At 31.4% G+C, this 14442-nt stretch overlaps 1 long non-coding RNA gene across 1 annotated transcript in view; it reads right to left on the bottom strand.

Annotated features, from left to right (window-relative positions):
* Nucleotides 1–13364: 13364 nt before the first annotated feature.
* Nucleotides 13365–14442, bottom strand: part of LOC142318380 (uncharacterized) — a 46839-nt gene continuing 45761 nt past the window's right edge. Inside the window, exon 4 of the long non-coding RNA XR_012754896.1 lies at nt 13365–13658. This is a non-coding gene — a long non-coding RNA (uncharacterized LOC142318380). The remainder of the gene's footprint in view (nt 13659–14442) is intronic.

Here is a 14442-nt window from a genome sequence, read left to right as displayed (position 1 = left end):
ATTCCCTGATCCATCGGTTGCAACAAAGCGGTAGTGTTTGGCGGCAGAGAAGGTACTTTTATTTTAAGATAAGTTGTTTGTATTTCCTGTGGATGACCAGGAGCGTTGTCTAGAACTAAAATGCCTTAAAATCAAGGTTTTTTGATTTTAAATATTTTTCAACTTCGGATACAAAACAGTTATTGAAACCGTCCATAAAAAGTGTAGCTGTAATCTACGCTTTTTTATTGGATCACCAAACAGCTGGCAACAGTGTCTTATTTTTATTTTTCAACGCTTGCGGGTTTTGGGACCTGTATAGTTTATGTTATGCGGGTTAGTGGGACCATAAGCAGTTTAATAAAACAATCACTGGCTCCATTTACACAAAACAAAATTGTTACTCTGTCGTTTTCTACCTTGAACCTCAGAGCTGATCGTTCATTTTCTGAGATGAAGGTCCTATCGGGCATTCATTTCCAAAACAGGCCTGTCTCATCAGCGTTAAAAATCTGCTCTCGCTTGTATTTACTATCTTTGACGATTTTTTTTAAATTTTGCTGGGTAAGTTTCAGCGGCTACTTTATCTGCTGATACAGCTTCCCCTACAATTGTTACGTTGTGTAAAGATTGCCTGACTTTAAATTTATTAAACCAGTCTTCTGAAACTTGGAAAGGAGTAAAAGCATCATTATCGCTCGGCCCTTAATTAAAATGACCGTATAGTCTCTTAGCTTTTTCACGAATAATAGGCCCACTTATTGGAACCCATTTTTGATTCTGATCCAAATATTTAGTGGAGTTTTATCTTCTCAATAGAAGTAATGTAGTCAAAATAATTAGAAATGAAATAGAAGTTAAATAGTCAGGATTCCTAACTATTTTAACACTGAGATGACGAAGTTGCCGCTGAAATCCTAATTTGTTGTTCAGATTTCTTAATGTACCGAAAGGTCGATTCATTTAGTGCTAACCTTCTAGGAACAGAAACTACTGATTTACATTCTTTAAGCATATCCAGGATTTCAAATTTTTTATACAACAGCGTAACTTTTTTTACCCTTCTTGTTTCATTCCTATCGGTCGAATATCTGTGTGTATATTCGTACTGTATTAAATTATTTTTTTTAAGGTGCGATAATATTTTAATTTTTAATGTCACTACATAATATAATGTACGCGAATACGGAAAATTTTAGCCGCGAATATAGAAAAGACATCGCAAAATATTGCACCGCGAATAACGAAATCGCGAATACGGGAAGCGTGATTAAGAAGATTTCATTGTATAAGAGCCTAAGACCTTTTAATTACATAAAAAGAAAGTACACTATTACTGCGAGAGCGTCAACAAAAACCATTAAAACATGTGTACGCATTTATCATAGGATTTGTAGCCAATTAAATATTGAACTGTGGTGGTCAAGCCAATGAGTTTATATTTTGTTATGATGCAAATAATAGTTCATATTTACGTTGTAAATGAAAATAAAAGTATTTCTTTTGCTTGATTTAAATCCGAGTCCTACAGCATCACACAGAAAGACTGAAGGAACAGTAAATTGATAATAATGTTATGTACTAACTCAATAAGTGGATAAGTTATATTTAATTTCAAAGATATCTTTTAAATATATAGATATATTTTTTTAACGTACAAGTTTGTACTTCATCTGCACAGAAATTAAAAAATTTCTATGTGATAATGTACGATGTACTGTAAATTCTAACTATTACCTCTCATTTAAAAATATTGCTGAAACCTTGCAGCAATTCTAATAAATTAGGGTTAGAAAATTTTATATAGAAGTTTTTGTTGAATAAATGACTTTCGTACGGATGTCCATTTGCCGTAGGCATCGATCGCCGTAGATCATTATGATGATGTCACAGAGTGTGCGATTAGAGTTGATTGATGGTTGTTGCTTACACCCCATAGTAATGTAATTGCTGTATACCACCAACTTCATTTTCTTTAAACTAAAGAAATCTACCTTCAGTTAGCGGATAAGATAAAATTAGAATTTTTAAAATTATATTCATACCAAAGCAAACCTTTACAAAATGTTTGTTGTAACGCATTTCATATTGTATATTCCAAAAGAAACTGGAAAACAACTTTAAATTATTCCTGTTTATTAGTTTCATGAATACAAGCTCCCATACCGTAATATTATTCAAGTTGACTTTTTACGAGTTTTTTATTTTACGTTCATGAATTGATGAACCGCATCCGTCGTTAAGTAGAGCGAAAAACTCCTTTGTGCTGGTTTATGATATGTTTAAATAAATTCTTTGCTCCAAGGAATTTAATATTCTGCATAGTTATTCGAGTGGAAATGCTAATATTTCCCAAAGTTCAAAATATTTTTTCACGAGGAATGAATTTTACCTTTTTCTGCCACAATATTTTTTTTAATAGTCTATTATCAATGAATAAAGCAGAAATTTTAATTCTTCCAAAATTTAAGTGACATGAACTTATCCTATATTTACAAATAATTTTATATATATAACGAATTATAATTTGTTAAAATCTATTCCCTCAAAATTGTAAAGAGAGTATCAAGAAAGATTTTTTAGAGCTTTATAAAAAACAAAAACTATTTACATAATAATTATTACCTTTCCCCTATATGCTGAGTTGAGTTACTATACGTAGAAATTGTTTCACGACAGAAAAAGGGTAAATTTATTTTCTGACTTCACACTGTCTGTTCAAATTTTACTTATGGCTGAAATTAATGTTATGCACTGGAGATACAAAAGCCAAAGTCACGCTTACTTTCTATGAGAGTAGTGTTCACTACTCAACCAGTCCCGGTGGTAAACACGGTAAAGGTTTGATTTATAGGGCTGGATGTGACCTGCATTTCAGTGGGCTTGGCAGCAGTGTATTCTGTTGAGTGAAGAAAAAAAACGGATAAGAAATCTATACTTCATTTTTACTGGTAACCTAGCACGGGATAATTATTATTCTTGAAAGTGGTTGTGTAATTTTCGGGAGTAACGGGGCCTATTTAAGGCTGCCATGTTCGAAACTTCTTAAGGAAGTTCCTTAAATACTAAGGGAGCTCCCTTAGTATTTTTTTTTTTTAAGGGAGCTCCCTTAGTATTTAAGATTAACGACAGAAAAATTTAAAATATTACCAAAAGAAAAATGTACAAGAAATAACTTCAATGTTTCTAGTAAATTGCAGTATTTTGTTCTAGTTATAGTTTTATATTTTTTATTCTGTTCTTTTATTTTTTAAAAATATATCTATTTAATAATGATTTTTTTTTTAATGTAAACAAATATTAAAACATAAGTTCTTTAAAAACAACCTTTCTTTCAGATTATAGATTTCTTTAAAACCGCATATCTAAAGTAGATTTACGAAAATTACTCGGTAGTAAGAGAACTACAGAAAATACAGATAACAGACAAATAAAATTGTGAATGATTCATCCTCATTCATTGAAAAAAACTTAAAAAGACTTCTCTACTTATTTTATTTTTTAAATTATAAACCGGTAATAATCACTTATCACCGATTTATCTCATAAATTCAAATGCAATTGGTATCTTGGGAAATTTTGAAACTTGTAACTTCAGTCGCCATATTTTTGTTTCTGTGTTATTCATTTACAGTTATTTAAAAATGACAGAAACGGCATTACAAAAAAATATGTATAAAATCTGCAAAAGTAGAAATACTGCAAAAATGAAAACTCATTCAAATCATTATGATAAAAATGTTTAATTGGTAATACGTTTCATCAATTTATGAAATTCTTTTCAAAAATTTTATAAACTGTGTTATATGATATATAGTTTTTTTTATTTTTGATGGCGATAATAATAATAGTACTTACAGCAGCAGCAGTAGCAGTCTCGTCCTAAAGTTTTCTCTAGAGATTCCGTCACTCCTTGGTGAAAAATGATTTCTCTCTCAGAGTGTGTTTTAAAGAAAAAAGATTATGTAACAAATATTAAAACTCTAGAAATAACCGAAATTTTCTAAAGATTTTTCCGTAGACGTTACAATTTAATGTACATCCATATCAATGATAAAATTTTATTTTATTAATTATTTTCCTGAATCGACTAAAATTATTGAATAACTTTTGCCTCACATTTTCATTGCTTGGCTAATTAATTGTACTGTATGCCGAAATTCATTGTACTGTTTGCTTAAAAAAGAAATAAACATTTTAAAATTAGACAGTAGTTTTATTTTACTTCATATTTTAATATAATATTATTTTAAGTAACTTTAAAGATTGCACCGTAATTTTACATTTCGAATATTTAATACATTGTTTATAAAATAGATTGATTGATTTTAATTTTATTAATTTTTTTCTGAATTCCTTTATTTACAATCGATTTCTATATTGAAGCTATAAGTTAGTCTAATGACAGATTATAACTTGAAACAGGGTCATCCATTGTTAATCCTCAACCAGTACAAAAACAATTAATATAATAAAAGATAAACACTATAAATAAATACTAGTAACTATGAAATAACATAATATCTGATAGAGTATTTGAATAGTTAAATATCTTCACACCATTAATCAAGTCTCGTACGTAAATAGAACAAAATAAATAAAACATTAACTTTAAATAGAAGAACAATAAATGAAACATTAACTGATTATTAAATTATTTTATTAACGTTAACATTATTTTACTGTAATTTAGGATCCTAATTAACATTACTTATTTATTTATGTAAGAAAGACTAAAACAGAATAGTTCTTTTAGTCTTTATTACGTAATTTATTCTTATTTGTTACAAGTATATAAGGAAGGCTACAGTTTTACAGAACACTTTATATGATAAAAAGAAATCCAAATAATTTCATATTTGAACTTCCTACCCACCAAAGTATCGGGCGATTTTTAAAATAGTAGTTGATATCTATCATACGCAATTTTAACACTTCATAAAAATTTGTATAACTAAGTCTTGAATAGTCTTGTTAGTTTTGTAACTAACAAAAAGCATTTTGAAGTAATAATTCTTGAATAAATACGTAGAGTAGACAAACCTTGAATGAATACAATCTTGAATCGAATAAGTAAATATTGAATAAATAAATACTAAATGTAAATACATTGATCATATAACTAGAATATACATCTTGAATAAATGGATTCCTTTGTAAATCGCTTGAATGAACGGATATATGCAATGAATCAGGCAAAACCAGATAAGATTTTACCACGTTATATACCTAGAGTAGATAAAATTGTTAACGAGCAATTAATTATTTAAAATTAGTAAAAAATATAGTTTGTGAATACGAAGTATTCGGATTGGTATTTTGATATCGACAAAACACCCTAAATTGTATGATCCTGTAAATGTTTCCACTATTAAACCATGTTTCCACTGTAATGGAGGGGTGGGTGTTTTCATTTGATGTTAATTCTAAGTTTCTTTCTCTGATGTTCCTCTTAGGAGTTTGCAGTTTTTTACATTGTTACAATCTAATCAAAAAATTCTTCGACCATTTACTCAAACGAATTGTGTAAATTTTCCTCTACAGTTATTCACACGGTTATTCCAAAAATAAAGCAATAATTTACGAAAGAAGGCCGCCAAGTGGGGTAATGACGTTTAGTAAAGGGAGTTACTGGAAGTAAATGTATATTAAGAATTAAGAAAAGGCCCCGAGCATTGTTGCGTAGCGGAGGTTTAGATCTCGGATGATGTTCCTGATATCGATTAAGATTTGGGTTAGAGAATACCGCAAGAAAAATGGGATGATCTCGTTGCGCTTTAATACTAACTACATTTGGGTTCATCTGTTCCAAAGGGGTGGCGCACCACTTCCCAACACAGGGCTTGAACGAAATGCACTTATAGCAAGACGGATGAATGAAGGATGGATATCATCTTGCACTCTAAGACCGGTGGACCGAGCGGACGAATAAGCTACGCAGCCGTAGTTCAAACGGGAATTGACTAGAGCTAGGTAGAACCGCAACATGCATACTCTATCAGATCCAATACAGTATTAAATAAAACTCTCCGCATGTCTAGCAGTTTTAAACATTTTACTTTCAACTCCTTTAAAATGTGTTAACCATGTCAGTCATTTGTCAAACTACATTCCTAAAAAAAGTTCTAAGCTTCGTGCTGAACATTGCACACACCGTGTAATGAACCACACGGTGTGTGTTATACTATTTATGGCTACGGTAAATAAAATTACACTTAGGATAATTCTCTGTGTTACTCCATTTTCCAGCGTGAAACTTTCAGATATCTTCGTTTCAACTCGAGATCGTAAGGACCGACAACTTAGGAAAATTAGGAAACAGCTGATAAATAAAATGAGATTTCCTTCTATTCATGCAGTTTATTTAAGATTTCTCTCTTCCAAGCCGTGTAATTCCGCCTTTTGCCTATCAAAAATTATAACAACGAAGCGTTGGCGAAGTAGGAAGGCGTTTAAAATTACAGATTCAAAAGCAACCATATGATTGAGAGACGATCTACCTTGGCAGTAACCGTATTGTTTGGGAGACAATCATGAGATTCTCTTGAGGAACCATACTAGACGATGGTTTACTATTCGTTTAATAACCTTGCACGGGGTACTGGTAAAGGAGATGAATGATTTATCTTTACCAGGTTTCAGTAGGGGAATCAATAATGTTTCTGACCAAGAATCTGGAAACACCTGGTCGGAAAACATTTTATTATAGATACACAAAAGATATCGTAATGCAGTATCTGAGAGATACTACAACATACTGAGCCTGATATCATTTCCCCCAGAAATGATATCAGGCTTAGTATGTTGAATAATTCTCAAGACACCAATCTTGAGAATTATTCAAGTTATACCTTAGCTCATTGTAAGAAAAGGATATGTATAAATCATTTTGCTAGACTCCAGTCACAAACGAGATATTTTCTACTTGCAACATGTATTTCATAAACTCAGGTAAGGACAGTAAGACTTACGTCTTACTGTCCTCACTCTTGACGTAAGTGAAATTGCCCTATACGACATTCCAGACGTCTTCGCCACATCAATTGGCGCGGTAATGAGTAATCCACTACTTTCCAGCCATATCGGTTGTGATGACTGTACTGATCCACACATGGTTCGAACCTTACTTCAAAGAACCGGTGATATAGTTATCCGAGAAATGGTATCGACGTAATTCATCTATGATTTTCATTTAATATACCGAAACACGCCACAACAAACAACTCTCTTGTTGCGGAATGAGCACAGCGATTCAATCATAGGTCTTCGATTAAATTACGTAAAGCTCTGTGCTGATCCCTTACTGCTCGCCTGTAGTCTTCATTTCACCACGGAACAACACAGAAGCAAGCCATCTTGGCTTTCCAGATACTAAAAGGATGAATTTATTGAATTTATTCACCTAATAGAGAATTTAGCGTATAATTTTGGCAGGTTGGTGGATTACGTGACCGCTCTTGTCATCCTGGCGAAAGGAATCCTTGTCTCCGATCCAGTCCGCTTTCTGAACCACCCACCTGCTTGACTGATTTTGAGGTAAATCACTATTTCAGATAACAACCGGTCTATGATGGCTTCCAAAGAAATTTTCGGAGGCACGCTTGAAGACATCGTCCAATAAGCAGAAATCTAAGTTCTGTCTCAGTCGATCAACTATAGTGCCTCGGGAAGAATATGATGGTGAAGTGCTTTGAAATCGCCAACTATTAGGTAGGGTATAGGAGTTTTTGGAAACGGACTGGGAAGATAATCCTTACTGATATCAGAATTTGGGGGAAAATATAAGTTGCAGATATTCATTTTGAATGGCAAAAATATTTTTACTGAGATTGCAGGAATAATTGTCGATTACGGAATATGGGCGGCTATAACGATTTCCTTCAGGAAAACAGCCACACCATCACGTCCTCTCCCCTCAGTCTGATGATCAAATGTTTCAGAGATGTTTCCGCGAAAGGACACATTCTCCTAGGAACGGCGCCGAGTCTCCTGCAGACATAGTATTAAAGGATTTTCTTCCTTTAGTAGGATTTCATTATCCTAGCGAAGAGAATTGAGAGCGAAAACATTCCACTGAACAATATTTTTAGACATATGTAATACATTTTCTTGTCATACAAAAAACTTCTGCGTACAGATTACTTATAAAATACTATCCGGTTTTTCTTTTTGAATTTCATGACTTTAATGAAGTGCTCTCCTTCTTCGGACGCTTTATCCGCCAGTATATTCTCGTAGAAATCTCGAGATACGGAAAGGACTATAAGCCTGGGAGAATGGAAATTCCATTCAAGGCGATGATATTTTATTTGATCTATTAGTATATTGGTTGTTTGCTGAGTAACTGATGAAGTAACTTTATGTATTGGTGTCATGACTGATGTGGATATAAATAAACCACCATCGGTTTTTCTGGCAGAAGTTTCCTTCTTGCCAGTACTCAATGCTGTCACAACAGCCGTGAGGAATTTTACTTGTTCTGAAAACGCTTCTACTAACTTAGTTCTTTACACGTTACGCATTCCTTCTCATTTTGTATGAAGTAGCCTGTAAAAAAGAATTATATCACGTTGTACAGGATCCCTCATCCGTAGTGATTTTCTGTATTCTGGGCGTGGCAAAGGAAGGAACACATTCTGTTTAGTACAAATTTTCAGAATGGCTTTTTCTTCTGTATAAAAGGGGAATTCTCGTGATCTTGCTGATTGTGGAATTTGACAATTTTTACATTTTTCTTCCTCAGCACATTTGATGTCATCGTGTCCAATACAGCCGCAACGCACACAAACCTGTTCCTTTGTGCAACCAATTTTGGTATGACCGAAACTCTGACACTGGAAGCAGTGTTTGGGATTTGCTATATTTGGTCTCACACGGACAGAAATGTAAACAACTTTTATATGTCAGTAACAGTTGGACTAGAAAAGGTTAGAATTAGCGTGAATGTCCTTTGAAATCCTTTGCAGAGATGTGACTGTCGCGACAGCTATTCTGTAATTTCAGGCAACTCAAAGTCGGCCAATTCACGGTAAAAGATCACTCCCTTGTTGAAATTAAGCGTCCTATGTGGTTCCGCCGTCTCTCCATTCTTCCCTATCCACTTAAAGGCTAAGAGTTTTCTAAATTGCTCTTAATTATAAACTTAAATCAGTTGGGCACCACTCCCAGGTTATTTTATAAATTTCTGAGAACCACAAGTTGTGATAACGCACTTATTTTCAGGAAGGGTGAAATTTTAGCAAAATATTTATCTTCCTCTTTATATCTCAGCACCAAGAACCTGTTACAGAAAAATTTAACCCCTTCAGTAATGTTACTCTATCGTAGAGTTGTTATTCTATCATAGCAATGTTTCTTTATGATTTGCTAGATCTTCGACTGACAACGTCGGACGAAGTCTCTTCAAACTCCCCGGTTTGTTAATATTTTAAGTCGACCAACGACCACCGAAAGATTATGATTTGGGATGGCCACACGGTTCCCATGAGTACCGGCGATTTTACGAACCACTCCATCACAGCGCGCGCGCGCACTGGAGCTAGGGCTTCATACAACTGGGTTCACCGAGCTGTCCAAAGGATATCGTTCAACACTCACTACATAGAGTCATCCATCCAAGGGAACATTAGTTTCCACCTTGGGTTACGGTTGCGTTTCGTAAGATATCGCAACATCACCAAGCGTAAGAAGAAATAGTGTACCGTGTTGTTATGTAAGTGTATATGGTGTAAGTTGTGCAGTGTTCTTGGTGTAGTGTATGGTGTAAAATGTTCGGCAGCTCTGTGTGTAGTGGGAAGAAAAGATGCAGAGGCTAGGCCCGGGAAAATCAACCCTCAAAGCCTTAAAGAGTAAATACCCTCCGTTGAGAGATACCGTGTAATGTAAATATGAAATATATCCCTAAATGAGTAAAACCAAGTCTAAAAGCAAAAAAATAAAAGCACCATAACAGCCACACTGTTTATGTGTGCATTATAACACAATAATGAACTGTACCGCTGAGTATTTTTAATTTATTTATTTATTTAACAATAAAAATAATAACTGATCACGATTTTATAAGATTTCAGCAAAACTTATTAACAGAATATTTAACTATAAAATTAATTATTTACAAATAGAAATTTATGATGCGTTAAAATAGCCATATTTAAATATGTCTAATGAATATTAAATAAAATTAATTAATTAACAATTAAGAAGTATAAAAAAATATAGCACGAATACTGAAACCTTGAAGTAAGATAGGACAATCTTTTTCTTATCATACTATAGTACAGAATATACCATAGTATTCCTTAGCATAGTTGAATTACACAGTGGTATAAGATGCTGCTGCGCATTTGCAAGGAGCAGCTGTTTTAGTTAATCTAGACATAGGATAGGAAATTTCTTTATGGTTTTGATAAAAACGTCGACACAACTCACTCACAGGCGCGAACTTGAACTCCAGTACACAACGTTTATGAATATAATAAACGAGTTTAAATATAATAAACGAATATTCTGGTGAACTTTTTTTTCTAGCGTATTAGTCATTCAAAAAATATACATTACATTTTATTAATTTTTCTTTTATGTTTTTTAATATTTTTGTGAATTTTATTGTATTTAATTGTTAGTTTATGATTTACCTTTATTAAAAATTTGTTACTCTAAATGAGTTTCTAAATCTTCGTCTTCTAAATCTTCGCTTGAGGAGCACTGGTCTGGGTCAATTAATTTTCTAGTAAATCAATTAATTACAAGATTATCTTATAACCATAAGCCACATTTTTTTAAAGGAATTATTAATTTTCTTCTCATTTCAGTTTACCATAAATTGGAAACTAATTATGCTTTGTTATATTAGAAAATTCATGTTCAAATTAATTAGTACATTTCATCATATTAATTAATGATATTACATTGAGTCAGGTATCCCTTAATTTTTAGCAATATCATTTCGATGGAGTTTAGATTTGGTGGCAGTCTAATGGCAATATGATCGTTATCTTCCAAAGTTGATTCTGATCTAAAAATAGAGCGTTATTTCTTGTTTAATTCATTTTCATCTAAAATGAAAGAAAAATTCAATTTTCATTTGAGAAATTCCGTTTGTAATAAGTGTAAGCATTTTAAGATCGAATGATAACGTTTTCATTACTACCATGAAATTTTATTTTTTGTAGCTTTCACTTTTGAAGCCTTTTCATGTTTAATATTATATATGCAGCATTATCCAGCATGACAACAGAATGTGAATTTGGTATTAGTTTATTTTCCATCTGCTTAATAAAAATTTCAAAATTCATGTTATCTTAATAATTTCCATTTGATTTACAATTATCTTCCATCCAGCGTTTACTACTTTCTTGACTACACTTCCAGCTTGAACGACCTCCTTTTATATTTTCGTTTCAGTTATGTATTCTCCAAACCAATTTAGAATACTACTCTAATTGTAAATGTAAAATTTTAAATAAATCGAACAATCTGTTTTATAGGAATTATGTTGAGTTACACAAAATGTTATAATTATTTAATATAAATTAAATTTAAAAAGAAATGTAATTAATTATTTAACGTTTTTCCACTTTCATTTAACATTTTTTGCATATTATTTAATATATTGGAAGCTCAGATATGCTATTCATCTTGAAGTACCAGCTGTCGGAATTTGAGTAATAATTTTGTCGGTGTATAATTATAGTTAATATATAAAATAAAACTTATATAATTAATATATATATATATATATATATATCAAATTTTGTTAAATGTATATTATAAATAATAACCATAATTATGACCCAGCAACTTTATGTATAATAATAATAATATTTTAGTAATATACCATATATATTTACATAATAATAAATTAATAAACGAACAGACAGAATTTGATAACGACGTTTTATACTGGCAGTTATTAAATAGTAACTATAGATTAGGTTGGCCAAACTGATCCCCATCCCTTTTAACATAACAGTTGAGACCACCAAATTGACAGGGCGTTTACGTTGACATAATTTTAAAATATACGACGACCAACTGTTACAATTACGCAAATATCACAACTTTCATACAATTAACATGTGAAGTTTTAATTATTTCTACAAATATAACAAACAATGAGAGTTCCTGAGGATTGAAATTAATTCCGAAAGCGCTTGAACGCGTCAAATTCATTTGTTGGTAAGCAATTTTTTATATATTAACTTTTACATTATTAACTTAAGTAATAAATGATTCTATTAAAAGAAAATATCATAACTATTTCATAACCAACTTGACCAACTCATTTTTTTCACATACCTTGGTATACAGAATTGTACTTTCATCGAAAATAGTATTCGTGATAACAAAACGTTAACATTTTTACAATTTTTTTTTCTTGTGGTTATAATCAATTTTTCTGATTTTTAATTTTGTTATAATTTTTCATCCATTTGTTTTTTGGCAAGAACATTAATTTTTTCTTGAAAATTCTTCATAAGACTTTGACTATTATTAATTATATAAATTATTATAATTGGATCCGTTCTATATTATCTCAACTACGCTTGAGTTTGGATGATATGGAGGTAGTATGTCGGCTTCTTCCAAAATATTTCAAAATCTGACAATTTTTGAATTAAAATTTTTTTTTTTCGTTTCTGAAAAATCCTATTTTATCTTTGGAGCCATAATATTTTTATCGCTGTTATCGTAACATTCTATTTATGATAGTTATAAGTTAAATCCCACTGTATTGCGTAACTATTTCCTCTTTTATGAAATGGATGATGATTCGCTTGAACATTTTGTTATAGGGCGTTATCAGTGGATAGTATCATGCATTTGATAGAAGATAATGCAGTAACTGGTTTTCTAGTCATTTCATAAAAGTGTTACGAAGCTTTTAATCATAATGATTTGACGATCCATTCAACTATGTTAATCTCCATGTGAAGTTCCACATCAGCAGTTTATTTGGTAAATACCCCATACAACCCCCTCCAGCATTTATAATAATTGACCTTCCTACACCGAAATTTCTTATCCTATATCGTTGTATTCCCAACCTTTCTGTTTCATCCGAGACCACCAATACACAGGTTAATTTGAATCAACATTTGGATTATTCATATCTCTATAATTTTTCAATTTTGTTAAAGAGTTTATTAGTTTTCCGGAATGTAATTTTTTTTATAAGAAATTCGCGTTTTATATGTACTTTTACTATTCCTTGATCCGTTGCAGATTATATTTAAGCTATGTACGGTATCAGAGAAACTGATACCGATCCTTTTAATTTTGAGAGAAAAAATAAAATATTTTGCAAAATGTTTTTTGTTGTTACACTACAAACAAAATGTTTTTTGTTGTTACTCTCATTATAGTAAACTTCTCATACTTACTTATCAATTTATGAACTTCAGCTACTACTTTAATCGTATATATTTTTCTTGGAGACTGAAACGATCATTCTTTTTCATCAGTACTCATGTATTTTCTTTTTTCCCCGATAATTTTTAACTTTCCTTAGCTAAATGTATAAAGCTACATCGGCCCTTTTAACATGGTGTTTTAAAGAATTATAACACGACCACCATATTTTTCATTCCGTGTAAATTCAGTAACGTACCAAACAATTTCACAAGCCAGTAAGCATATTTTCTTTTGATAATCTTGAAAATATATTACCTCTCATGCCGCTGCAAAAGAAAAAATACAAAGATAAGAAAAAATTAACACTACCTCGTTACTAATTATTTGTAATAAAATACTCAACTGAACTAGATTTTTTACAGTTAATCTAGAGCTTTTTTTAAATAGAATGAGTATCGCAAAAACTAAATTTAGATAAACATTGTATAAGAATTAATTATCATTATCATTATTACAGAAAATTGATATTATTGCAGAAATAAAAGGAGGTTATTAATTATTATTGTTAACTAGAAAACGTAAAACAACTAGTACTCTTTGGTTACATTTTGTTTCATCTGTGTCATAATTCAATTAGTATTTATCTTGAAAACGTGAAATAATATAAAATTTATAACTTTTCTTTTGATGCTGTAAACCTAAAATATATTCTTATTTCAGTACTTTGTTTTAAAGAAAAGGGCTGAAGAGACGTAGTGGCATATTTAAAACTGGCCTGAGAAACTGCTTGTTTGGTGGCTACTTAATTTAGCCCATTGTAACTGATTTAAATCATTTTCTTGATAAGGACGGCTAAGGACGGTATACATATTATTTTATTGGTACTGTGTTAATAATGCGTAATTGCTATTAATAGTAAAATATTGTAGGTTAATAGTCATCTAATAAAAAAATTCTCTCCCTAATTATTAATCAAACCAGTAGTTCTACTCACGGAGTTTCAATGCTAGCGTGCAGTAGGTATACCTTAGACAGTTCTGAGTTCAAAGGTTCTAGTAAAGACAGTTATACGGGTTTGAATACTAAGTCGTGGATACCGATGTGCTTTAG

Source organism: Lycorma delicatula, chromosome 1, assembly GCF_047948215.1.
Source record: "Lycorma delicatula isolate Av1 chromosome 1, ASM4794821v1, whole genome shotgun sequence".
NCBI lineage: Eukaryota > Metazoa > Arthropoda > Insecta > Hemiptera > Fulgoridae > Lycorma > Lycorma delicatula.
The sequence above is the reverse complement of the archived record's forward strand: the minus strand, read 5'-3'. Positions and strand labels throughout refer to the sequence as shown.